The sequence below is a fragment of the Chiloscyllium punctatum genome, chromosome 18 (genome assembly GCF_047496795.1).
Source record: "Chiloscyllium punctatum isolate Juve2018m chromosome 18, sChiPun1.3, whole genome shotgun sequence".
In the NCBI taxonomy this organism is placed as follows: Eukaryota; Metazoa; Chordata; class Chondrichthyes; order Orectolobiformes; family Hemiscylliidae; genus Chiloscyllium; species Chiloscyllium punctatum.
Window position 1 is genome coordinate 86,721,807 of NC_092756.1, and position 26,699 is coordinate 86,748,505.

Consider the following 26,699-nt stretch of genomic DNA (forward strand, 5'->3'; position numbering starts at 1 on the left):
CAAAAGCCTTGCTGGACCAAGGCATATTTACAAGATATCTTTATAAAACATGTTGATTGAAACTTAAAACATTGATGTCAGAGATCTTCATCTGGGTTTGAGCATCATTTAATTGACGGTTGCTAAATATGCCTTGAAGATGCTGGGAGTCAAACTGGGTCAGTGAGGAGCAGAGATGTGATCTGAACCACACAGTGCTTAATTTAGAGACAATTGAAACTGTTGGAAAGGAAGCAATTGCATTTATAAAGCACCTTTTGGATTTCTCAAAACACTCTGCAGCCCGTTAAGTGTAGTCTCTGTGGTAATGGGCAGCCATTTTTCACAAGCCAGTCCCACAAACAAGGCCATGGGATGTTATATGTCCACCTGAGAGAGTAGATAAGATTGTTAGTTAATGCCTCATCCAAAAGATGGACCTTTGATCAATGCCAGGCCCCCTCAGTGCTGAGGTGAAGCAGCAGCCTACTCAGCCCGAGTGGACAGGACTATGAATTCAAAGCCTTCAAACTCAGAGACAGCTTCAAACAAACAATCCATGGCTGAAAACATTAAACAGAATAGTGGCGGAATTAGGACCTCCTGTAGTGCAGTGATAGTGCTCCTATCTCTGGGCTTGAACACCCAACGCAAATCTTGTCCACTCCAGAGGTATGTAATAACACTTTCGGACAGTTTGTTTAACCAGAAAGTATGAATCTCTTTTAATAAATCGTTCTTGTGGTGCAGCGGTGCAGCACCAGACTGAGGATGGTGAGGAGATGAGAAGGAAGGTGTTACATGTTCTGAGAGAGTCGCTTTCAGAGCCATGCTGCTGTCCCCCTTGGTGGTTGGGTACAGAGCTCTGAGAGCAGGACATATCACAGAACATCTTCCACCAGACTTTCTACTGAATTGCTCAATCGTTCAAAACAACCAAAGCATGGAATGTAGCTAACAGTTTAAATACAGATTGCTGAAATTCACTACAAAATAAATCCTGAAATGAATTTGAGGAGACATCGGACTAGAGTGAGGTTCTGCTGAATAATTTTGTTTAATGTTATAATCTATCACGTGACCATTTTCTTCTCCTTTCAATTCTAAATATTTTTAATTAACCTGCTCAGATCTGTTGTGATACACATTGGGAGTAGGTGGAAGTTGAATCTGAGCCTCCTGCCTCAGAGGTAGGGACACTACTGCTGCATCACAAGAGCAATGCTCCCTGTGCCCTGCAATTTTAATCCTCCACATTTCTCTCACACTGACCTCTCTGTCCATGACCTGTGCACTGTCCTAGTGAGGCTGAACACAAGATTAAGGAAAGCATCACATTTCCCATTTCGCAACTTTGTAGCCATTTGAACTTAATTAATTCTGTCTCTTATTTGTTCTTTTCTCCCTTGTGGTTTTTCCCTTATTTTCACTTCCAAGTTTTGGAATGTGCCTCCTGGGAGAGTAGTGGAGGTACATTCCATCAGAGGTTTCAAAACTGAGCTTAGTACAGAACGACCTCGGTTATCCGAAAATCAATTATCCAAATTTCGGATTATCCAAACAAGGTCTCAAGGTCCTGTAAAAACGTTATCCATTATCCGAAGAATCAGTTATCCGAACACTCAGTTATCTGATCAAAATACTCCCCGTCTGTTTCGTTTGGATAATTGAGGTTGTTCTGCACATATTTAGAAATAATTAACCGAGAGGACTATAGGGATAGCGCCTGGGGAATGCGACTAGCTGGGTAGCTTTTTCAGGAGCCTGTACAAACATGGTGTGTCGAATGGCCTCTTTCTGCACTGTGGAATTCCATAAATTGTTAAATTAGTAGAACACGTTCCTAGAAACATCATTTTTATTTCTTTACTGCCCTGCCTCTATTTTCTTTGAACAAGGAAATTAGGGCAGGTGATGGCCCAGTAGTAATATTACCAGATTACTCAGCCAGAAATTCAGCTCATTTTCTGGGGACCTGGGTTGAATCCTCCAGATGGTGGAATTTGAATTTCATTTTAAAAAATATTTGGCGTTAAGAATTCACTGATGACCATGAAACTATTGTCAGTTGTCAGAGAAACCGATCTGGTTCACTGATGTCTTTCAGGGAAGGGGATCTGCCATCCTTACCTGGTCTGGCCTACATGTGACTCCAGACCCGCAGGTTGACTCTCATATATCCTTTGAAATGGTCTGGCAAGCCATTCAGTTGTACCAATCACTACAAAGACTCTTCAAAGGCACCTAGGGACGGGCGATAAGTGCTGGCCAGCCAGCGACGCCCACATCCCACAAATGAACTTTTAAATATCTTCTGTCATTTATTCTCTTTTCTGACAATCCAATCTCCTGTCTTCCACCTTATCACAGATTCTCCTCTTGCCTTGATCCCAACCACCCCTTGCTGAAAACTGTAACATCTGTAAATTTCCCTAATTCTAATTAATGTTCACCACCCTATGATGTGAACTCTGTTCCCCTCTCAAGTGATACTGCCTGACCTATGGACTATTGCTAATGTTTTCTGTTTTTTATGCTAGGTATCTAGCACTTACAGTTACCTACTTTCCCCATCAAGCACAGCCGTCCTACCACTCAACCACTCTACACGGTCATGCATTTGTTTTTAATATTCTCACTACTGTCTGGGCAACAACACTTCTTTTGAATTCACTGGTTTTACCTCATGAATCAAAGGCGAAACCTTGAGTCTGTAATCTGTATTCACATTTTACGAATCCAGACGTCAGTCCTGAGCCTCCAAGGAATGGTAACGTCAGAAGAAACAGTCTGGAAGGAGGAAACAAAAATTGATGTGAGAGTTTTGTTTCATTTTGCTCTCTGCATCTCCCTATCAATAATCCCCCCCCACACACACTAAGTATATTACAGAAAAGAGAGCCTCATGATAACGTAATCAGTTATCCAATCTTCCCACCCATCCGGGGAGAAATATTTGCTTTCTGTTGTGTCTTACTTCAGACTGAAGGCTTACCCTCTTGATCCATGTTGACGTACCTTTGGAAGTCCAATGCAAACGTCCAAACGTGATTGCATGGACAAGTGAGACAGATCAAGGGCAGCAGTTCAGGAATCCAAAGAGTCATACAATCTCTTTGACTTATGGGCATAAGTGTGGCCCACTGAGTCACAGCTGGCATCAAGGAGCTTGACACCATCCAGGACAGAGCAGCCTGCTTAATTGGCGCCACATCCATACGCTCCTACTCCCTCCACCACCGACACTCAGTAGCAGCAGGGTATACTGTCTACAAGGTGCACTGCAGAAATTCACCAAAGATCTCCAGATAGCACCTTCTGGGTGGAAGCAGGCCATTTGGCCCATCAAGTCCGCACTAATGCTTCAAAGGGCATCCCACCCAAACTCTATCCTGTCCCTATAACTGTGGGCAATCTGCCTAACCTGCACATATTTGGACTGTGAGAGCACCCAGAGGAATCCCATGCAAACACAGTGGAAAAACATGCAAACTCCACACAGACAGTTGCCCAAATGTGGAATCGAACCCAGGTCCCTGGTGCTGTAAGGCAGCAGTGCTAACCACTGGGCCACTGTGCCGCCCAAAGGGTTATTAAGTACAGATAGACGGACAGTCAAGTACAGAATCAGAAACAGTGACCCGACAAACCTGTCTTGGCCGCAACTGAAGGAGGAATTGAGAGTACAGAAGAGAAAGAAGACAAATGGATATAATTCAGACGTGGACTGAGGGAGACCTGAAAGCCAGAGAAGAAGCAACCAAAGACCCAACCAGCCATCCAAAATTATGGTGACAACAAACAACTGAAGAGAATAAGTTTCCTGTTGATGTATCAGGTGAACTTTGGGAATTACTCGCAGGAGTTTCTTATCTTGATAAGTAATGTCGACACCAGTTGTCAAATCTTTAAAAGTACAGTTCCCACACAACTCATCTGATTCCTCCATGAGAATGCCTAAAGGTGACCTGTGCCGTAGAGATGTAGATGGTTTGATTTGTTACTTGACTGTATTTCACACGGCCAGGTCAGGAGCTGGGTACAACAACCGGTCTCAACGTCCTTGGGCCAGTATATCAAATAGGCTTCTTACTCATCATGTCAGATTGTTGTTAAAAATTATCTGTGGGCATCGCTGGTTGGGCCCAGCATTTATTGTCTGTCTCTAGTTGCCCCTTGAGAAGGTAGGGGTGAGCTGCCTTCTTGAACCGCTGCAGTCCACCTGCTGTGTGTTGACCCACAATGCCATTAGGAAGGGAATTCCAGGATTTGATCCAGTGACACTGAAGGAACAGTGATATATTTCCAAGTCAGGATGGCGGATGGTTTGTAGGGAAACTTGGAGGTGGTAGTGTACCCATGTATCTGCTGCCCTTGTCCTTCCCGATGGAAGTGGTCATGGGTTTGGAAGGTGCTGTCTGGAGATCTTTGGTGAATTTCTGCAGTGCACCTTGTAGACAGTACACTCTGCTGCTACTGAGAGCCAGTGGTGGAGGGAGTGGGTGCATGTGATTGTGGTGCCAATCAAGTGGGCTGCTTTGTCCTGGATGGTGTCAAGCTTCTTGATGCCAGCTATGAATCAGTGGGTCACACTCTTACCTATATGTCAAAGAGTCTGTGGCTTTGTGTCCCATTCCAGATGAGGACAAAGCATGAAACGACGCTCTAGGGTGGCATAGTTTGAGATGACACCTTTCCAATATGACATTAATCTGAAACCCTACCTGATCTCCGCAGGTAACCCACAAAACAAAAACAACCTTAACCCTGTCACAAAGCCAACAAAAAGCCCAGAGCTTGATGCCCTGGTGCCCTCGCCAGTATTTATCCCAGAACCAATATTTGTTCTGTGGGAGCTTGCTGTGTGCAAATCGGCTCCCAGGTGTGGTACAATACAACGGCGCCAACACTTGAAAAGTCCTTCAGCAGCTATAAATGGGATTTCCTGAGCCTACATGAAACCCTGATCAGGGACAGCACAGCAGTTAGCACTGCTGCCTCACAGCACTGGGGACCTGGGTTCAATTCCAGCCTTGGGTGACTGTGTGGAGTTTACACATTCTTCCTGTACCTTAACAGGTTTCCTCCCACAATCCAAAGATGTATGGGTTAGATTGATTGGCTATAGTGATGAAGGGCTTAAGCCTGAAACATTGACTTGGATGTTGCCTGACCTGTTGTGCTTTCCCAGCACCACACTGTTCGACTCTGTGCTATAGAGCCCAGGGATGTACAGGCTAGGTGGATTAGCCATGGAAAATGCAGGGTGGGATGCTCTCCAGAGGGTTGGCATGGACTTCATGGGCCAAATGGCCTGTTTCCACACTGTAGGGATTCTATGTTGATAAATGCTATGTTTTACACCTGTTTCTTTTTTTGGCTGGTTGTTTTCCGAAAACTCAATAGGGAAGAAGGGTCTGTACATAGATATTACATGAGACAGTGTTTGATCTGAAAAAAAATCACTTAATGAAGGAACAAGCATTGCAGCAAATAACTAGACCTGCTACTCAGCAAAACACCAAAAAAAAACACAGCACTCACATAACAGATCAGCTCACATAAATAAAATCAGCTTGTCAAACCAATCTACTACAATATAGCTCTGTAGAACAGCAGTGACAAGGAGTTCTGAAAAAATATACTTAGGGAATCATCTTAGTTGACGTTCATCTAGAAAGATGCTCATCAGAAATGGATGAGAAATGATTTATCAAATGCTTGACTATTGCTACCATTTAATAAAAGGAATGTCACACAACAGCTAACCAGGTTAGAACCATCTCTGATGGCCTTTGTGGATTCTCCTGTCTACTGCTGCAGACTTTTCATGTACTAAAATTGTTTAAGGCAGCTGCAGTACCAACAGAAAAAAAAATCTGTTTGGAGTTCCCAAGTAACTGTGGGAACTGAGTTACTGTACACAGCTAGTGAGGCAACCAAGGTTAAAGACTCAGCCGACTCCAGTGGAGCTAATGCCTCTCTCTCACACTGTCAAGATTAGTCTCTCTTTCTGGCAGTTCTGAACATAACAGCAATACGATGGCTTGGACAAAAAGAACCTTTTCTTAGAGAAATGGAACAGGACCTAAAAACAACTTTGCAGTAATTTTTGGCGGTCTCCAGTTTGTAAGGATGTTACTTAAAACAAGATTTACAACGTAATGACAAATTCAAGAAACAAATGAACTTGTGAATGGAAAGCAATGACAACACGGTCTCTTTGAAGCATTTAACAGCAATAAAATATTATTTAGTTCGAGTTGAACAGAAGAGCAAAGCGACAGGATCATTTTAGATCTCTCTTGTTTACTTACCTAATTCCAAAATGGCTGCCGCCTTTTCTAATAATGTAAAATAGCCCCATTATTTCTCTACATTTGCCAGTTCAATCATCTTGCTCATTCCTGAGTTTCATCGCTGCAGTATTGGTGGCCATTCCTTCATCTGACCCAGACTGTCTGGAGTCCCTTCCCTCAGGCTACCCATCACTTTCACCATTTTTAAGATTCACTTCAAAACCTAACTCCTTGACTTGGGTTTGTGCTAATATCCCTTATGTAGTTTGCTGGCATCAAATTTTGTTTGGTAATGCTCCCATGAAGTGTCTTAGGGCGTTCCGCTGTTGTAAATCTGCAATTAAGTGATCAGAATGTGAGAATGGCAGAACAATGGTGTGTCTGACTGTCAGACTAGAAAGAACAGATAGTCCCACTGGGTGCCAGGGTGGGGAGGACAGTTACCATAGAATGTGACAAGCTAAGATAGATAATTATTTGAACAGTAAAGGAATTAAGCGTTATGGTGAGAGGGCGAGTAAGTGGAGCTGAGGCCATAAAAACATCAGCCATGATCTTATCGAATGGCAGAGCAGGCTCAAAGGCCTACTCCTAGTTTAGATTAGATTCCCTACAGTGTGGAAACAGGCCCTTCAGGGCAACAAGTCTACACTGACCCTCCAAAGAGTAACCCACCCAGACCCATTCCCCTACCTTATATTTACCCCTAACAAATGCACCTAACACTATGGGCAATTTAGCATGGCCAATTCACCTGACCAGCAATCTTTGAATTGTGGGAGGAAACCAGAGTACCCAGAGGAGACCCACACAGATACAGGGAGAACGTGCAAACCCCACAGTTACCCAAGGCTGGAGTCAAACCCGGGTCCCTGCCACGGTGAGGCAGCAGTGCTAACCACTGAGCCGTGCCACCCCAAAGTTCTTACGTTCTTATAAATGCAAGTTATTACTTTTATCAAATGTGATAGGTGCAGCAGCAGCTGGCCCATTAAACATATTCAAGGCTGAGTTAGATTGTTAATAGAATCAAGGATTCTAAGGGACAAACAGGTATGTGGAATTCAGACTACAAGACCACAAGCAGACTAGAAGCAAAATGGCCCAACCCTGCTCCTAAATCCTACGTTCCTAAGAATGCAGTCACTGTAAACCAGAACAGAAATTGTTGGAAAAGCTCAGAGGTCTGGCAGTGTCCACGGACAGAAATCAGAGTTAATGCTTCGAGTTGAGTGACCCTTCCTCCGAGTTGTGCTGGGGGAGAAAGGATGTTGGTAGTTCTGGTGAAGTGATCAGAATGTGACAATGGCAGAGCAATGGCGTGTCTAACTGTCAGACTGGAAAAGACAGACAGTCCCACTGGGTGCTAGGGGTTGAGCGGGAAGGACACGGTAACAGAGAATACCATTCATAACATAACTGCTGGCCCCTCGCACTTCACTTCAGCTCTGATGAAGAGTCATCTCGACTCAAAACATTAGCTTGCTCTCTCTCCATGGATGCTGCTTGACCCTCTGTGATCTCCAACATTCGTTGTTTTCAGTACAGATTCCAACATCTGCAGTTATTTGCTCCTTTGCTGCAGTTTTATGGACTGCTTCATTATCTGGGATATTGGATCAACCAGAACACTCCTGGTCCTACAGGGGCTGGTTAATAAAAAGTTTGCTACACCGGGAAAAGAATGCACTGACTCCCCTTTTTTGGGGGAATACGTGTCAGACTAGAACATGTCATTTGCAAGTTTGACTTTTTTTCACTTCTGGGAGTAGCATCCATAGACTTGGCCATTTTCACGGTTTCTCTATCCACTTGACATTCAGAAGTGATCAACTACTCTCAAAGGTAGGGGATTGCTTAGCTCAGATGGTTGTTTTGCAATGTAGAATTACACCAGGAGTGGAGGTTCAATTCCTGTAGATGCCATGAAAAACACATCTTGCCTGAGGCATGATGACCCTCAGGTTAAACTCTTCACCATTCATCTTTAAGATTGTGGTGAGTTTCATTTTGTCACAAAAGCTCACGTTGAATTTCACGCCCATCCAAATGCCAACCCTAATTGTCCATTCCCTTCAGAATCTGTGACTCCATGGAGAATAAAATCTGAAAAAAAAACTCCCTCTCACTCTCCTAACGTCCTCCATTTTTAACCAGGAATCTCCTGCTTTAGGAAGCCGTAGCATCATAGAGTCCCTACATTGTGGAAATGGACCATTCTGCCCATCGAGTCCACATCAGCCCATCAAGGAGCATCCCACCCAGAACCACCCCCTCCCCTTCCCTATCCCTGAATTTCCCATGGCTAATACACCTAGCCCGCACATCGCTGGACACTATGAGCAATTTAGCATCGTCGATCCACCTAACCTGCACATCCTTGGACTGTCAGTGAATATTTTGATTGGGAAGGCTTAACAACCACCTACAGATCTCTGATGACCCCAAACATGTCATCCCAAAATCTCTTCTTTTCTGTCAGAAGTGACAATCACTCACTTTGATTGAAAATGTGGACCATTTTGGTGTCTACTGTCATTTTGTAAAATTAAACACAGCTCCGAATCTCCGAGTGAGTATGTGTCACTCTCACTCTCAAACTGTCAGTCCCAATATTTTCCCGATGTTGACAGTTCTGCGCATTTCTTTTATCATACAGTAAAATATCAAGACATCAATTTCATTTTTCTGATGTTTTCCCTTGGAATGTTTTCTTGTCGGATGATACATGGGGAAATGAGAAAAAAAAAGAGGAAAAATGCAACGAAACCTGACAACAGCGCCCAGGACAAACCAGCCCCTCAGATCCATTCCTTCAGTCTAATCCAGTTGCAAGTATATGGGAATTAAAAAAAGCCCCAACTCAGGCTGGGAATGGAAATGGGAAGCCGTGAAGTGCTCAGCTCCCAAATCCCATGGGTGACACAGGTTGTTGTCCCAGAGACAGCTCCCCAGCAACAGGAAGAGCAGGGCACTATAACTCCAGGTAGGCCTTGAGGAATTCATAGAAGCTCTATAGTGTGGAATCAAGCCCTTCGGCCCAACAAGTCCACACCAACCCGCCGAAGAATCACCCAACCAGACCCATTCCCCTAACTAATGCACCTAACCTACACATCCCTGAACACTGTGGGCCAACTCACCTAACCTGCTCATCTTTGGATTGTAGGAGGAAACTGGAGCACCTGGAGAAAACCCGCACAGGCGCAGGGAGAATGTGCAAACTCCACACAGACAGTTGCTTGACACCAGAATTGAACCATGGTCCCTGGTGCTGAGAGGCAACAGTGCTAACCACTGAGCCACCGTGCCAACCCTTACTTATAAGGTTCCACGTCAGCCTGAGGCCACTCTACAAAGGGGTTCCATCGCCCACAGGGATATCCTGCCTGGTAAACCCTTTCTTAGTTAAACTTTGAAAAGGTTGGAGAGAGAAAGTGTTCATTTGGAAGCACCTGGGTGTTTTCCAGCTGAGAGGACTCTGATTGGCCTGCCAGGTCTTAGGCTCCACCCACAGTCCTTTTTCTTGTTCATTCAGAGCATGTGGGTGTCACTGGCCAAGTCAAGCGTTTATTGCCCGCCACCTCCAATTGCCCTGAAGAGCTGCCCTGAAGGAACTGTTGAACTCCATGTAATGTAGGGACACCCGCAATGCCGTTAGGGAGGGAATTCCAGGAATTTGACCAAGCAACAATAAAGGAACGGTGATGTATTTCCAAGTCAGGATGGTGAGTGGCTTGGAGGGGAGCATGCAGATGGTGGTGTTCCCATGTGTTTGCTGCCCTTGTCCTTCAGGATGGGAGTAGCTGTGAGTTTGGAAGGTGCTGTGTGAGGACCACTCCTGAACTCCCGCAGTGCAACTTGTGGGTAGCACACACTGCAGCCACTGAGTGTCAGTAGTGGAGGAAGTGGATGCTTGTGGATGTGGTGCCAATTAAGTGGGGCTGCTTTGTCCTGGATGGTGTCAAGCTTCTTGAGTTGGGGCTGCATTCATCCAGGAGCAAATGAGGACTGCAGATGCTGGAGATCAGAGCTGAAAATGTGTTGCTGGAAAAACGCAGCAGGTCAGGCAGCATCCAAGGAACAGGAGAATCGACGTTTCGGGCATGAGCCGAAACGTCCTGAAGAAAGGGCTCATGCCCGAAACGTCGATTCTCCTGCTCCTTGGATGCTGCCTGACCTGCTGCGCTTTTCCAGCAGCACATTTTCAGCTGCATTCATCCAGGCAAGTGGGGAGTAATCCATCACAAACTTGACTTGTGCCTTGTGGATGGTGGACAGGTTTTGGAGAGTCAGAAGGCGAGTTACATCCTGCAGGATTTCTAGCCTCTGATCTGCTCTTGTAGCCACTGCATTTACATGGTTGGCCCAGTCTGTTTCTGGTCAATTGGAGGACAAGCCCAGTCTCCAGCCATCACCCTGAGGAAGCAGCTTACACATAAGAGTGGAATTTAATGAAAATTTTGGGGGGGGTCTGGTCCACCAGTTGGAGGTGGGAACGCCATGTTTGCTTTTCTCAATGCTCTGATGCAATTGTCATGCCATCAGCCAGCACATAGCCTCACACACCATCAAGTGAACAGGAGATCGGCTCGCCAGTGCCACTGGGAGTGGTGGCCACTGATAGAATTACATTCAGGGTCTGCCGAAGGGACTGGCCATGGAACTCATTCTCAGAGGTGAGGTATGGAGGGAGGGGGATCATGGGAAAGGCCAGTGGTTAGCAATAATGGAGGAGGGGGTTAAAAGGAAATGTGGCTTTCAATGAGTCCACCCCTTCTTAATACTGGGTCCCTTCACTGGAGACAGAAGGAAATACGCAGAGAAAAAATGAGGTACGAAGGTAAACTGGCCAAGAATATAAAGGAGGATAGTAAAAGCTTTTTTAGGTATGTCCAAGGCAAAAAAATGGTTAGGACAAAAATTGGGCCCTTGAAGACAGAAACAGGGGAATATATTACTGGGAACAAAGAAATGGCAGAGGAATTAAATGGGTACTTCAGATCTGTGTTCACTGGGGAAGACACAAGCAATCTCCCTGAGGTAACAGTGGCTGAAGGACCTGAACTTAAGGGAATTTATATTTGCCAGGATTTGGTGTTGGAGAGACTGTTAGGTCTGAAGGTTGATAAGTCTCCGGGACCTGATGGCCTGCATCCCAGGGTACTGAAGGAGGTGGCTCGGGAAATCGTGGATGCGCTGGTGATTATTTTCCAGAGTTCAATAGAATTGGGGTTGGTTCCTGAGGATTGGAGGGCGGCTAATGTTGTGCCACTTTTTAAGAAGGGTGGGCGGGAGAAAGCAGGAAATTATAGACCAGTTAGTCTGACCTCAGTGGTGGGAAAGATGCTGGAGTCTATTATAAAGGATGAAATTACGGCACATCTGGATAATAGTAACAGGATAGGACAGAGTCAGCATGGATTTATGAAGGGGAAATCATGCTTGACTAATCTTCTTGAATTTTTTGAGGATGTAACTCGGAAGATGGACGAGGGAGATTCAGTGGATGTAGTGTACCTGGACTTTCAGAAAGCTTTTGATAAAGTCCCACACAAGAGGTTAGTGAGTAAAATTAGGGCGCACGGTATTGGGGGCAAAGTACTAGATTGGATAGAGAATTGGTTGGCTAATAGGAAACAAAGGGTAGTGATTAACGGCTCCATTTCGGAATGGCAGGCAGTGACCAGTGGGGTACTGCAGGGATCAATACTGGGACCGCAGCTTTTTACAATATATGTAAATGATATAGAAGATGGTATCAGCAATAACATTAGCAAATTTGCTGATGATACAAAGCTGGGTGGCAGGGTGAAATGTGATGAGGATGTTAGGAGATTACAGGGTGACCTGGACAAGTTAGGTGAGTGGGCAGATGTATGGCAGATGCAGTTTAATGTGGATAAATGTCTGGTTATCCACTTTGGTGGCAAGAACAGGAAGGCAGATTACTACCTCAATGGTATCCAATTAGGTAAAGGGGCTGTTCAGAGAGATCTGGGTGTTCTTGTCCACCAGTCAATGAAGGCAAGCATGCAGGTACAGCAGGTCGTGAAGAAGGCTAATAGCATGCTGGCCTTCATAACAAGAGGAATTGAGTATAGAAGCAAAGAAGTGCTTCTGCAGCTGTACAGGGCCCTGGTGAGACCACACCTGGAGTACTGTGTACAGTTCTGGTCTCCAAATTTGAGGAAAGACATTCTGGCTATTGAGGGAGTGCAGCGTAGGTTCACGAGGTCAATTCCTGGAATGGCAGGATTGCCTTACACGGAAAGACTGAAGCGACTGGGCTTGTATACCCTTGAGTTTAGAAGACTGAGAGGGGATCTGATTGAAACGTATAGGATTATGAAAGGATTGGACACTCTGGCAGGAGGAAACATATTTCCGCTGATGGGGGAGTGCCAAACCAAAGGACACAACTTAAAAATATGGGGTAGACCATTTAGGACAGAGATGAGGAGAAACTTCTTTACCCAGAGAGTGGTGGCTGTGTGGAATGCTCTGCCCCAGAGGGCAGTGGAGGCCCAGTCTCTGGATTCATTTAAGAAAGAATTGGATAGAGCTCTTAAAGATAGTGGAGTCAAGGGTTATGGGGATAAGGCTGGAACAGGATACTGATTGGGAATGATCAGCCATGATCATATTGAATGGCGGTGCAGGCTCGAAGGGCTGAATGGCCTACTCCTGCATCTATTGTCTATTGTCTATTGTCTAAAAGAAAGTCGATGCTGGAATCCAAGGTAGGCAAGGAGGAGGCTAGAAGTAGGTTGCAAGCCAGGGATATTCAAGAGGTAGAGAAATCGACATTTCAGGTATAACTGTTCTTCAGGACTGGGGGTGGGGATAGGGTAAGCTGCAGATAAAGATGGGGGGGGGGGGGAGAATGTTATGGGTGCATGGAGAGCGGGGAGGAATGGTGAGGTGGTGATAGGTGAACACAGGTGATGGGTTCACAGCAGTGCGACAGTGAGAAAGGGACTCACTGAGTCCAGGTCTGAGGGAGGCAGAGAACTTCTTCAAAGTGAGCATCCTTTGAAGAGACTTCACTGTGGTACAAACTTAGCTAGAGACAAAAAAACTGCAGGTGCTGGAATCCAAGGTAGACAGGCAGAAGGCTGGAAGAACACAGCAAGCCAGGAAGTACCAGGAGGTGGAGAAGTTGAAAAGGAACTCTCCTTCCAAGCTCCCTGAGGGTCTCAATCAAACCAGACAGGATTTAGTGGGCAGCTTCCCCAGATGGCTGATTGGACACGAGGCAAGTTGAGATCCTTATGCCACCCACCATCACTTTTCCATCCCTGACCTTGGTCATGGGGAGTCAGGAAGGCAGCAATTGTGCCCTCCTCTCCATTCAGACAGATCCCTGTCTCTGATGATGCCTTGTTCAGGGTGGGCGGGGTGGGCAGGGGGAGGGGGGCATTAAATTCCGTTCGGACTTCCTATCACATGAAGAGACTGAGGTGGATTGAAATTCACAAAGTTTCCTCTAACAATACTGTCCAAACCAACGACCACTACCATCTAGAAGGACAAGGGCAGCAGATCCATGGGAGCATCACCACCTGCAAGGTCCCCTTCAAGCCACTCACCATCCTGACTTGAAAATATATCCCTGTTCCTTCACTGTCACTGGGACACAAATCTGGAATTCCTTTCCTACGTAGCAGTACAAATGTCCCCAGATATAATGTACTAGTTCAGGAAAGTGGCTCACCACCACCAATACTACTATCTTTCCAAGGGCAACTGGGGAAGGGCAATTAATACTGAACTAGCCAGTGATGCCCAAATCCCATGAAAGAATTTGTAAAAAGCAGAGATACATTTAATGGGAAGCTAGAGAGGTATATAAGGCAGAATAGAATCAAAGGGATATGTTGAAGCATTTAGATGTTATAGAATAGAAGATGTGTATGAAGCATAACGACCAGCATAGAGCAAGTGGGCTGAATGGCCTCTATAGTATATTAATTTAGCGCAGTAGAACAGAAACAAATCCAAGGATATTCCCAGCCCTGTCGAACAGGTGAGCAGATAATTGAGATGAATATTTGGCTGAAAACCATATGAAGAAAACAACATCTCTTAGTTTCATGTCTGGAAAGGTATTTCTAGAAACATTCAGTTGCACGTGTAGATATGAGTGCCATGGAGAACGCACCTGGAAACACCTTACCCTTTTGTTTACTAGAATCCCAACCTCACTTACAAAACTCAATGTCTGGTGTTAACTGCGATTCCACATTTGGACACCTTTTGCTGGACAGTCCTGGGAATTAGACAAACAATCCACGAAAGATTGTCAGTCACTCATTAAGGAACATGTTCAGGTATTGCACCTTTTGGAGGGGGAGACAAGAGCCCTCTGGTGCATCCTCTACAGTAATGCCACAAACAATCATTCCTGATGAAAGGCTTATGCCCGAAACATCGACTCTCCTGCTCCTCAGATGCTGCCTGACCTGCTGTGCTTTTCCAGAACCACACTCTCGACATAGAATCATAGAATCCCTACAGTGTGGAAGCAGGCCATTTGGCCTGAGTCCACACTTAGCCTCCAAAGAGCATTCCACCCAGACCCACCCAATCCCCACTCCCATCCTGTCCCTGTAACTCTGCATTTCTCATGGCTAACGCACCTAGCCTGCACATCCCTGTCCACCACAGGGTAATTCAGCATGGCTAGTCCCCTTAATCTGCACATTTTAATCACACTCCTCTTGCATCCCAACCTTTGCAATGTATTATTCTTACACCGATCATGATGAGTGCAAGACAAAAAGCTCGACAGCATGTCTATTTTCAGCAATACCTTTTCTTTTAAATTAATTGCCTCTTTATTTAGATTATCTGTGAATTATCATGTGCTCCTGCTCATCTTTACCATGCTATGTACTCCTGCTGTCTTCATCTTTGGTGTGCTGAAATCAAGCTTCTTCACATTACCTCCTTGATTAAGCTTTTCTTCAAAACTGATCCAACACCCCCTTTTCTTCCTCAGTGTCTCCTTGACCAGAATGCTGACGTCACCTTCCCACTGTTCCCAAGCTGGCTTCAGCTTCTCTCCTGCTCTTTTCAACCTTTCCAGCATCCTGCCTGTTGAATTGTGACCCTTCATCTGAATCTCTCAACCAAGACAATTTCCACTGAATCTCTGTCCACATGAATGATCCCATTAGCTGGCTGATCCCTTCAAAAGGGCGATCATAATGAGTAAGTCTTGTAGAAAGCTTTTTTTTGTTTAAACGGGCACTCTGTTTCTCATGTAGTGAATAAGAGTCCTGAGGCCATGTTACAGATGAGTGTGTTCTACCTCTGGTGATGGATGCCAGTGCACATTGGTGACAATGTTTTCCCAATGTTATCCTAAGCTGCCAGAATCGTAACCTTCTCTTTCTTCCTTTCGCTCCAATCTCATGCTTCGATGACCATGCAGGTGAAACCCTGCAAGCTGTTAAGTACCACGGTTTGCGTATGCAGAATGGAGAGGGTCACGGGGCAGTTACCATGGAGATGGCATTCCCAGAGAAGGGAGACCAATCTATCCAAAAAATTTCATACTTGACTGATTGGGGTCACCATCGATGGTGGAGCTAACTGGGTAATGGAGGGGTCACTAAGGGTCATTGTCGGGGTTCCAAGGGAGGCTGAGAAATGACTGTGAAGAAACATTGGGCTAAATCTTACTCGAATTCAGTCTTGGCAGGTTCCATGTAAGAAATCTCTCCGTGAGCCCTTGGCAAGTATTCTTGCGCTACCTTGCCAAGCTTATCCATGCACCGTGCCCCAATGGTGCCCCATTCGTGAGAGATACTCATCACTGCTGAGAACTCACAAATACCAGCGCCATGTAAATAAGGTTGGGGCACCTGGTCAAGCACTGGCAGAACTAGAGCTGCCCTGCACGGTGAGTGTTATTTGCTCCCGATGTGACTGGCAAGTGGAAATTGGCACCTCGCTTTGCGGACAAATGACTGGAGGTCCTGGGTTTGGAGTAGAACAGGTATTCCCCGGGAAAGGCAAAGGAGGCCACAGCACTAACCCTTTGCCAGCTTGGTCTGAGATTGCCACCCAAGTCAGTGTGGTCTCCAGGGTCTGGAGGAATGCCCAGCAATGTAGGAAGATGTTCGATGACAAACACGGATAATGCTAGGGAAACACATCAGGAACTTTGAAGCACAGTCTCAAGGATGTCATGGCCTAATGGTACTATCACTGGGCTGTTAATCCAGAGACCCAGCTGATGTTCTAGGGACCCGTGTTCAAATCTCACCACGGCAGATGGTGGAATGTGAATCCTGAAAATTAAGAGTCTAATGATGACCATGAATACATTGCCAGTTGTCGAGGGAAAACTCATCTGGTTCACTCATGTCTTCCAGGGAGGGGAAACTGCTATCCTTATCTGGTCTGCTCTACGTGCTACTCCAGATCCAGAGCAATGCCTTCTGGAAAATGTGGGATGGGCATCAAATGCTGGCCTAGCCCAATCCTTGATTAAATAAAGATAGACTACATTCAAAACGTTAAGTCTGTTTCTCTGTCCACAGATGCTGCCAGACCTGCTAAGTGTCACCAGCAGTCTTTGTGTTTGTTTCCAGATTTCCAGCATTCACAATATTTGGCTTCCATTTGAGAAGTTTAATGATGTTCTCCTCTCTCAAATGGCCTGTCCCGTATCCTGAGACCATGGTCCCTCGCTCTGGGCCAGGGAAAATAATATCCCTGCACATGCTATGTCCAGCCCTGGCAGAATTTTACACACTTCAACGTGAGCCCCCTCTCATTCTTCTGAACTGCAGGAATGCAGTGCCCAGGTCAAGCCGATCTCTCCTCAAAGGACAAACCTACCATCCTAGGAATCAGTGTAGTGAACCTTTCCTGCACTTCCCTCTGTGCCAAGTACGTCTTGTTATCAGTATAGAGACCGGAGCTGCACCCAATATGCCAGGTGTGGTCTCCCTCAAGTCCTGTACAGCTGTAATAAGATTTCCTTGCTCCTATACTCAAACCCTCTCTAAACAGTCTACATGTCTGCACTAATCCTTTTCATTTTACATACATGCATCTTTACTCTCATTCTCTAATTTTCAAAACTTTGTCAACCCCCTGGTCCGCACTTGCTGAATTCTAAACTGCTCCCAGTCCTCAGGCTTGATACATTTTCCAGTAACTTTACACGACTCCTCCCTGGATTTAATATTTTCTTTAATTACTTCCATTAGCCATAGTTGGGCCACTTTTCCTGTTGCGTTTTTTCCCCCAAAGGGCAGGTATAACTTGTGAAATGGCAACACAAGAGGCACCTTTGTTAAAATACATAGTGATTTAAGGGGTGCGCACCCTTTGCTCACTTGCTTTGTTGAGTGGTATTTCTAGCAGCCTCTTTGAACATTGGGTCAGTAGTAGGTCATTTAATGCCTTCCAAATCTATTCCATCATTCAGTTAGCCTGATGTTCATCAGTCCACTTTTGTTCACGCTAACTTATCATTCAAAAATATTATTATGGGTCTCGAACAGATTTTAGGCAAGAGTTTTCGAAATTCCCACTGCACTTCACATGAAAAAAATGTTTTGTGATATCCCCTCCTAACAATTTGGCTCTATTTTTATGATATTGCCACATTTTTCTGGGCTCACCCCATCGAAGGAGATAAAAGGGAATGCCTCCGAGAATTCAACACAGGCAAGGTAGTCAGGCAATGCTGTTTGTCCCTGATCGACACTTGGTCAAGTGCTCACTACGCTATCCCTGTGACAGACTCCAGTAGCTTCCCAATAATTGATGCTAATAGACCCTGTCAAACGTTAAAACAGTTCAATTAGTTCACCCATTAATCTTTTACCTTAAGAGAGCAGGAGCTTAGTCTGTGCAAAGCATTCTCATAACTCCCCACAATCACATCAGGGAAAGACTGCTGCACCACCAAAAGTGTAAACTGAACGTGGAACTTGAAACTTTTTGTCCGAGCAGATTTCACCCAACAAAGGTGATACCAGGAACTGGAGTTGGTGCAATGGAGATAGACTGACATTCAATTGCAAGACATTCATGCTCATATTTCCAATGAGTTGTTGGACCAATGTGTTGTTCAGATGTGCTAAATGTGAAAATTATTTAGTTGGCTACAGCTCCCAAAAACATAGAATTTTCATTCCTAAATGTGTCTTAATCTTTTTTCGCTTACTCAAGAGACAATGACTCTTCAATATGATCAAAGTTCTACATGAGTTTCCTCTAAAGAGTCACAGAAATGTATAACACAGAAAGAGGACCTATGCCCTGCAGCTTTTGGGAAAAGACCGTGTCTATTTACCCTATCCATGCCTCTCATGATTTTATAAACTTCTATAAGGTCACCCCTCAGTCTCCGATGCTGCAGGAAAAACAGCCCCAGCCTGTTCAGCTACTCCCTATAGCTCAAACCCTCCAACCCTGGCAACATCCTTGTAAATCATTTCTGTACGCTTTCACGTTTCACAGCATTTTTCCTACATCATCTATAATTCCTCATCTTCCTCTTAAAAGGACATTCCATCGTGGGTCAAGTGTAGAACTCACTCTAATATAATGTGTTCTGACAAGTCCATTGCATGATCTGTAGACCCTGTCATAATGCAGAGCAGGTGGTGCTTGGAGGGTTGGAAAGATGGGCCGTTTGGAGGTTTGTGCACACCCTCAAATGTCTCCACTTCATCTCCTGACAAAGACTCTTTGAACTCTTGAACCATTCAGGCTCTTCCTGAATGAGCCGTCTCCCTTTTGGTTGGTCAGAAGTCTGGCTCTCCCATCAGTTAGCACTTACATTTGACTTCATCAGAGATACACCGAAGATATCCCCAAAGTATTTCCTATTGTTGTCCTGCTAGGGTAAGAGGTTTAGCAAAGGAATTACAGAGTTTAGGATCACAGCAATTTAGGAGTTGACTAATTAAATTAGGAGGGATGTGCTGATTTCTCTATTTGTCCCAGTGCTCTATTAGCCATAACAGAGTTTGAATTTAAAAAGATAATATTGCTAATTATATAGACACACACATACACACACACACACTCAATAGTTCAGTTAAGAAATAAGTCAGCTGTGTTCTTCATTGCAAAAAAACTTACTCAAGCAAAAATTCAAAATTTAACAAAAGGTTTAAGATATGCAAACATGTCCAATTAGTCTTCCTGAAAAGTAACACAAACATTCAAAAATAATCAGTCAACTGACGTTTCCTCTCTTCCATCAATATCAGGAAAAATATAAACTTTCCTTCATTAGATACAGCTGGTGGAAACTTGCTGTGTGCAATCTTATCCACTGTACTTCTTATCTTACAATAGTGGCGATCCTTTGAAAGTGTTACACGACTGTGAGGCATGATGGGACATCCTATGATTGTGAAAAGTGCTATGTAAATGCAACTCTTTAACTCTGTGGAGAAATGAATAAATTTTCACCAAGATTTAACTTCACTAAAACAGCAGTCCGTACATGAGTAAGATCCATAGCTCAGCTGACAGCTCTGCCATGTATGTGAAACCTCTGTAAGACCACAGCAACACCTTGCTTGCAAACCATTCATTCTTCTTTTAAGGCCCATGTCTTCCAATTTCCAAATCATGGGAAGGCTGGGGGGAGGAGGGGAGTCACATATTCAACCTGAGATGCTCATTGAGACCTTGCAGAAGTCCCAACCTGCTAACCTCTGAGGGAATTGTCCTGGAAGTCTCCAACTGATTTAGATTCAGAGATTCAGACAGATCTGCTCGAATGTAATGCCCTTCAGGGAAGGAAATCTGCTGTTCTTACCTAGTCTGGCTGACATGTAGCTCCAGTAAAGTGGGTGAGTCTTAACTGTTCCCTGGGCAATTAGGGATGGGTCAAGATTAGAGTGGTGCTGGAAAAGCACAGTAGGTCAGGCAGCATCCAAGGAGCAGGAAAATCAACATTTCAGGCAAAAGCTCTTCATCAGATATACCTACCTTGAAGAAGTTCTCCTTCTCTCTCCACAAGAATCTCAGTGAGTCTCTCTCTCTCACTGCAACCCCCAGGTCATCTCCTCTGCCCTGAAGCTCTTCAACCACATCCTCAAACAGACTTGCTACAATGGCCACATCTCTTTCCTTAGTGCCTGCCTCCGGAACCAACTGATCCCACATGAACTCTGCTCCAGTACTCACTCTGCCTAATTAGGGATGGGTACTGAGTTGGCCTATCCAGCGGTGCACACATCCCATGAACAATTGAAAAAGAATTGCCCAGGTAGTTACCCTAAAATGAAATCTAACTCCTGGGTAAGATTTATAACTGTACCCTATTCCAAGTTGCTCACACTGACTATCAGGCATCTTCTATGAGCCACTGGTTACTCCTACTCACCCATAAACTGGCCCAATCACCTTTTCCGACCATGCAATGTCCCAAATGTCCACCCCCTTCCCTCTTGACTATTCTATTATGCCCTGCCTTGACCTAACTACATCTCCTGGCCCTTCTTCTGTTGACCTACCCATTCGCCACCTTAACCACCAACTTACCTGCTCACCCACTCTACCCCAGCTACCACCCTAAGCATATACCATGGCACCCAACCATTGCCTAATCCAACCTACTTACCTGAGCCAACATGCCCCACATGGATTCATCCATCCACCCACTGATGTTCACACTGGACAACAAAACTCACTTTATGCCAGCCAGTGCCAGTAGAAAGGGAATGTGCGCAGTCTGGTTATAAGGAGAGGCTGGGACATTTTCTCTGGAGCATGGGAGGCTGTGGGGTGACCTTATAGAGGTTTATAAAATCATGAGGGGCAGAGAATCACAAAGGTCTTTTCTGAAGGTAAGGGAGTTCAATACTCGAGGGCATAATTGTAAGATGAGAGAAGACAGATTCAAAAGGGACCTGAGGGGCACCTTTTTCAACAGAAGGTGGTTTCTATGTGGAATGAGCTGCCAGAAGAAGTGGTAGATGCAAGTGCAATTAGAACATTTAAAAGACATTTGGACAAGGATATGAATAGGAAAGGTTTAGAGGGACATAGGCCAAATGTGGGCAAACCGGACTAGTTTAGTTGGGAAACTTGTTCAGCATGGACAAGTTGAACTGAAGGGTCTGTTTCCATGCTGTAATGACTCTCCTTATCTATGAGTCACTGACACCAATCCCCCGTGCACCAGCGCTGCCATGATGCTCATCATGGGATTACAGGATCCTGAGTTCCAGAGAGGGTGGATTCAGGAGACCCAGCCAGAAATGGGGAGCTGCACTGGGGTTCAGAAGAGTTTGGGTTTGCTACGTTGGAGTTCGGTCCAATGACAATTGTCGCTTTGGCCGTGATACAGATAAAGAGATGGATGTCATGGGGATTTCTTTAAGTTGTATATTGACAGTTTACTTTGAGCACTTAACGTGCATATGGAAGGGAAGTCGTAATTCCTTCATATTTGAAGACTCATGTCCAATTCAACAGGTTTGCTTGTAGCTTGGTAGGGCCGTGCCTCAGTGTCAGTTCCAGTGCTATTTGTCTTCAGGCTTAAAAGTTTAATTCTGACTCAAGTGCACTGCTGCAGGTCCTGTATCTTGGATGAGGTCTGGTGTGATAGGTAGAGAGCCTATGTCAGAACAAATTACTGTTCTTTCCAGTCTGGCAAGAGCCACACCATTGATCTGCCATTCTCATATTCCGATCACTTAATCTGAACTAACAACATCTTTCTCCTCCAGCATCCTACATCCACTACCACCAACCTCACTAACCCCCCCATGCTGTCCTCTCCACACTTCACGTCTAATGAAGAGTCATCGAGACTCGAAAAGTAGCTGGCTCTGTCTCCAGGGATACTGTCTGACCTGCTGTGATCTCCAGCATTAGTTGTTTTCAGTAAAGATTCCACATTTGAAGAAGTCCCAGCTAAAATTTACCCCTCAAAGATTGATTGGTTACCACAATTCCTACTTGCGAACACTTGAGTATGAAACATAGAATTATATGGAAGTGGCTGTATAGGACTTTGGGATGACACGAATAGCACTAGACAATTGCAAGGAGGAAGTGAGGACTGCAGATGCTGGAGATCAGAGAGAAGAGTGTGGTGCTGGAAAAGCACAGCAGGTCAGGCAGCATCCGAGGAGCAGGAAAACCGACGTTTCAGGCAAAAGCTTGCCAAAAACGTTGATTTTCCTGCTCCTCGGATGCTGCCTGAGCTGTTGTGCTTTTCTAGCACCACACTCTCGACTGTAGAAATGCAAGTCTTTCCCTATTCATGGATTTATCCATTAACATTAATCAACAGCGAGTCCTGGAGGAAAGGTTGTGATGCATAAAGAGCACTGATCTACCTGTTTAAGGGTCTGTCTGAGGTGTTTAATTTGATTAAACACCATCAGAGCACTTCCATGGGCTTGCTGCTGATCTTGGCTGGTTCCTGTACTTCAGCAAGCCGACAGCATTAAAATAAAATAAAGACTTTCTGGAAAAAGAGAATATTTTCAGAAAAATGCCTGACAGTGATCTATGTGCTGTAGAGCTCTCATTAAATAAGCTGTGGATGCTTAATGCCACAGCCCACCACCTGGAGAGGTTAATATTCATCATAGTCCCCGAGACAAGAAATATAAAGGAACTTTATTGAATTAGGCAGCAACGGGCAAAAGTCATGGCACTATCTCTTGTTCGTTTAGCAACAATCTGATTGAAGGTTATTGGTCAAGTATGTCAGTCTTAACATTTTGTTCTGAATTTAACAAAAATTCTTCAGAGATAGTTTATAAATTACCCTTCAACAGATGTACACTATGTATTAAAATGGAGTCCTTTTCTGCAGTTTTGGTCTCCTTACTTGAGAAAAGATGTACTGGCACTGGAGGGAGTGCAGAGGAGGTTCACCAGGTTGATTCTGGAGTTGAGACATTTGGCTTATGAGGAGAGATTGAGTAGACTGGGACTGTCCTCATTAGAATTTAGAAGAATGAGGGGGGATCTTATAAAATTATGAAGGGAATAGATAAGGTAGAAGCAGGGAGGTTGTTTCCACTGGGGCATGAAACTAGAACTGGGGCACAGCCTCAAAATAAGAGGGAGCAAGTTTCGGACTGAGTTGAGGAGGAACTTCTTCACCCAGAGGGTTGTGAATCTGTGGAATTCCCTGCCCAGTGAAGCAGTTTAGGCTTCCTCATTGAATGTTTTTAAGGCAAAGATGGATAAGATTTTTGAACAGTAAAGGAATTAAGGGCTACGGTGAGAGGGTGGGTAAGTGGAGCTGAGTCCATGAAAAGAACAGCCATGATCTTATTGAATGGGGGAGCAGGCTCGATGGGACTCGTGCTTCTAGTTCTTCTGTTCTTAAGACTATTCCATGAATTAATTACTTGTAGGTTTTGGTTGTTTTAAAGTGATTCACGCTGCTGCTTTTACACCTCTGTTTCAATTCAATGTCATCTAACGTGGATTGGAGATGCCAGTGTTGGACTGGGGTGTACAAAGTTACAAATCACACAACACTAGGTTATAGTCCAACAGGTTTAATTGGAAGCACATTAGTTTTCGGAGTGCCGCTCCTTCATCAAGTGGTTGATGAAAGTAGTTGACAACCACCTGATGAAGGAGCAGCACTCCAAAAGCTAGTGTGCTTCCAATTAAATCTGTTGGACTATAACCTGGTGTTGTGTGATTTTCAACTTTATCTATCATGGAAGCCACCATCGAATCCCAGAGCCTACAGGAGGCAAGATCTGGAGATTCTTAGGAAGCAGAGATCCAAAGTCAACTCTTTTTTACCATCATTCCCGACATATTACTCCTGGCTGTTGAACAGCCAAACCGCACTTTCTCCCGATTCATTATCCAGACATTCTGTTTAGGCTCAGTCGGTAGTAACAAAGCTGTTCTTGCCCAAAGTGACCCACACAGATTCCTTCCACACCCGTGACCTCCAACAACTAGAAGATCAGGGCCAATAGATGCATTGGAGCATCACCACCTGGAAGTTCCCCTTGAGATCACTCGCCACCCTGACTTGGAAATATCCTTCACTGTCACTGGGTGAAAACCCTGGTGGTAAGAGCGCTGTGGATGCACTACGCCAGATGCAATGGCTCAGGAGGCAGCTGAGCTCCAGCTTCTGCACATCAGCTAGGGATGGACAACAAATACCAGTCAAGTGAGCAATGCCCACATTCAGTGAGGAAAACAAAACTAATGTTAGTTTAAAATTGACTGAAAAACATATGGAGTTGTCCATTGAGCTGCTGGTGATCATCAATCAATGATCTACTGCAATAAGCGGTCGCTTGGCCTACTATGTCTGTACTAGGTTTTCAAAGGAATGGCAAATTCATTCCATTCCTCTCTTCTCTTCCTCCATAGCCACTCAAATATTTCCTGTCTAGTATTTAACCAAATCTCATACATGAATCAGAAAAGTTTGGAGGGATATGGGCCAAGCGCAGGTAAGTGGGACTAGTTTGATTTGGGAACATGGAGGGCATGGACTGGTTGGACTGAAGGGTCTGTTTCCATGTTGTACAACACGTATGACCCCTTTGAAAGATCTCGTTGAAACTGCCACCCTCTTAGGCAGGAACTATCAGCTGGAAAAGGAATTCTTCACTGTACATACCAAAACTAACTGAAGTGAATTGATCATGTCTTGGAGATGGAAAGAAAAGGTTGATGTAGAATGACTATTATGGTATCTAACAAAGCTTTAACTTTTAATAACCATACATGAGTTATGGACACTTATTCATGGGCTTTCCCTTCACCTCAGCCTCAGGGCAGCATGGTGGTTCAATGGTTAGCACTGCTGCCTCACAGCGCCAGAGACCCGGGTTCGATTCCAGCCTCGGGCGACTGCCTGTGTAGAGTTTGCACATTCTCCCCGTGTCTGTGTGTGGTTTCCTCCGGGTGCTCTGGTTTCCTCCCACTGTCCAAAGATGTGCTGGTCAGGTGAATTGGCCATGCTAAATTGCCCATTGTGTTAGGTGCATTAGTCAGAGGGGTGTGGGTTGCTCTTCAGAGGGTCAGTGTGGACTTGTTGGGCTGAAGGGCCTGTTTCCACGCTGTAGGTAATCTAATCTTTAAAAGAGGGGATTGATTGAAGAACTAATTTCATTAACACAGTTGAACTCCTCAGTACTCCATGAGGATATCCTATGGAACCTTCTTTGAAGTTTTGTAGGATAAGAACTGCTTGAATTTGCACTGCTTGAAGTGCAGTTAACACTCTAATCCTGCACAAGTAAGTCGTGGATTGAGAATAAAGGACGATGTGCAGTCAAAAGCCAGATACATACATCTATTTCTGCATTATCACAGCAGAGGCTTCACGTGAACATAGATCCACAGAAAGGTTACAGCACAGAACAGGGCCATTCTGCCCATCATGTCTGCTTAGGCTTTCTGAATGAGCAATTCACTGAGTGCCACTTTCCTGTTCAGCCCTGCAAATAGCCCCTTTTAAAAGAAAACATCTATTTCCCTCAATCAAACCTTCCTCCTCCACATTCTCAGGCAGCACACTCTAGATCTGAACCACTCGCTGCATGGATAGGTTTTCCCAGTGGTTAAATTGCTTTTTTTTTGCCAATTGCTTTAAATCTGTACCCTCTCATACTCGATCCTTCCACCAATGAGAATAGTTTTGAGCAGGTACATGAATCGGAAAGGTTTTTGGTTTGGGAACACGGACTAGATGGACCAAAGTGTTTGTTTCCATGCTGTTTGACTCAATGACTATGACTCTAGAGTTGCACCCTATTTATTCTGTGTAGACCTTTCACCATTTTCAACACTTCAATCAAATCTCCTCTAAGTGGCCTTTTATCCCAGGAGAACAGGCCCAACTTTGTAATCTTTCTAGATGACTGAAGTTCCTCATTCCGAAAAACCATTCTTGTAATGTTTTTCTCTACAATCTCTCTCATGCCCTCAAGTCCTTCCTCGTGTGCTGCCCAGAACTGAAAGCAATGGAGGCTGATCTCATGCTTTATAGAGCTTGAACATAATTCTTTGCTCTTGCACCATATTGTAAAGTCAGAAGTCACACAACACCAGATTATAGTCCAACAGATTTATTTAAAATCACAAACTTTCAGAGCGTTGCTCCTTCGTCAGGTCACCTGACAAAGGACCAGCGCTCTGAAAGTTTGTGATTTTAAATAAACCTGTTGGGACTATAACTTGGGGTTGTGTGACTTCTGACTTTGTCCACTCGAGTCCAACACCGGCATCTCCACATCATGACTGTATGATAAAGCTGAGGATGCTGTAAGCATTATCAGCCACTATCTCAACTTGTTCCGTCACCTTCAATGATTATTGCACAGAAATAGGCTACCTCCCTCTGCTTCTGGAGCCCCTCTGGAATTGCACCCCTTATTTTATATGCTATACCTTCTTCCTAGCCAGATCAATCTCCTCTCT

The 26,699-nt window shown here is 44.7% G+C and overlaps 1 protein-coding gene across 5 annotated transcripts in view; it reads right to left on the reverse strand.

Moving 5' to 3' along the window:
* The window catches only part of LOC140489278 (protein phosphatase 1 regulatory subunit 29-like), a 422,002-nt gene that overhangs the window by 97,519 nt on the left and 297,784 nt on the right, over nucleotides 1-26,699 (reverse strand). For all 5 annotated transcript variants that reach the window (XM_072588654.1, XM_072588649.1, XM_072588651.1 and 2 more), the window contains one exon: nucleotides 2,663-2,769. The gene's annotated coding sequence lies outside the window, so the exon portion shown is untranslated. The remainder of the gene's footprint in view (nucleotides 1-2,662; nucleotides 2,770-26,699) is intronic.